Source organism: Camellia sinensis, chromosome 1, assembly GCF_055761805.1.
Source record: "Camellia sinensis isolate YWXY chromosome 1, ASM5576180v1, whole genome shotgun sequence".
Taxonomy (NCBI): domain Eukaryota; kingdom Viridiplantae; phylum Streptophyta; class Magnoliopsida; order Ericales; family Theaceae; genus Camellia; species Camellia sinensis.
In genome coordinates this window covers 30,489,633-30,491,300 of record NC_138961.1, presented here as the reverse complement: position 1 = coordinate 30,491,300, position 1,668 = coordinate 30,489,633, and positions in this window count along the sequence as shown.

Here is a 1,668-nt window from a genome sequence, read left to right as displayed (position 1 = left end):
TAATAATTTAGTCGCCAAAAGGTAAGGAATTGCCGACCAATGATTTTAGTCGCAAAAGTATAGAATTTGGCGACCAATTATTTAGTCGCCAAAACTTTTCTCAACTAAATATTTTGTCCCCAAAAGACATTAAACAATCAACGACTAATTAGTTAGTCGCCAAATCTCTTTTTTTTTTCTTTTTTTTTTTGAACAATCAATTTTTGTTTATAAACATTCAATCCAATATTAAACAAAATTCATTCAACCCATCCTAAATATAACATTAAAATTCATCATATTTTCCTGATAAATCCCAAACTTTACAATCATTCCATTCAAAACATTAATTGAGACAAGTTTTAAACATCCATCCATTGAAAACCAGTAAGTAATTGAACAAAAATTAAAAGGAAAATCAATGAAGGAATCCAAAAAAATTTCTAAAACAGGAAGGAATATATATGATTTTGAAGCATCAGCCTTGTGCTTGATCGTTTTTGGAAGTCACCTACAAATAAAATAAGAAAAGTTAGAATCTAGAAAAACATCCAAAATGAAGTATTCTCATAAAAAAAAAATAACCATATGGCAAAAAATTTATATGATTACATTACAAACATTTGATGATGACTATACCACAATTAAGTATTCGCATACCTGAACAATGAGACAAAGCAGCTCAGCAAGTCTCGCCAAGGTAATCCTTCAGTAATACTTTGAGACAACAAGGATGTTCTGCAAGAAACAATCACTGTGTTTGGTTTGAGTTTTCTGGATTAAGTTTTTTGAAAACTGAGTTTTTTGATTTTCATATTTTTTTGTTTTTAGTGAATATTTTAAAATTTTAAACATTTTTTTTACTTTTTTAGATGCACCTTACTTAGATGTGTCTAAAAAGTAAAAAAAAATATGAAAAAATATTTTAAAAAATTAAGAAATACATAAAAATACAAAAAATGTACGAAATTCTTGTATTTTTTTGTATTTTTGGTATTTAGTGAATTTTTAAAAGATTTTTTTTACAATTTTTTTTACTTTTTAGGTGTATTTATGTTAGGTGTGTCTAAAAAGTAAAAAATTTGCATAAAATATTAAAAAAATTCAGTAAAAACAAAAGAAACATGGAAAATAAGAGTGTAGAATTTTCTTAAAACTGTTTTTAAAAAATGGGAACCAAGCAAAGTGATTCATGTCTTGTAGATGAACCATTGCAGCATATAATTGAAATATATAATTGAACATGAGTGAAAGATTACATGTTCTATTACTCTTTGTCTCAAATCTTCAGCTGCTCTGTTACCTAAAGAACCACCAAGCATGTTCTTTTCATTCTCAAATTCATCCTTGAATATATTCCATAAAGTCATCCACTGAATAACCTCCATTGTAACACGTTGTTTCAAGAGCAACCTATGACATAATAGAAGGGCAAGCATCCAATAGTGTTAACAGAACAAAACTATGCTCTCTATTTTTCTTTTTTGGTCATTTATTATTGGTTTCACAACAGTAATCACATCATTGCACAGAGTCTGCAACCAATAGAATAACACTTAAATTCAAGCAAAGAGATAGGTATAAAAAAATCTTCGGAGATTAAAATTTTTTTTAAAAAAAAACAGATGATGCGCATGAGTAGTGGAACACATCCTTTTCAGTAGTTCTTGTTTATCCCAAAAAATACAT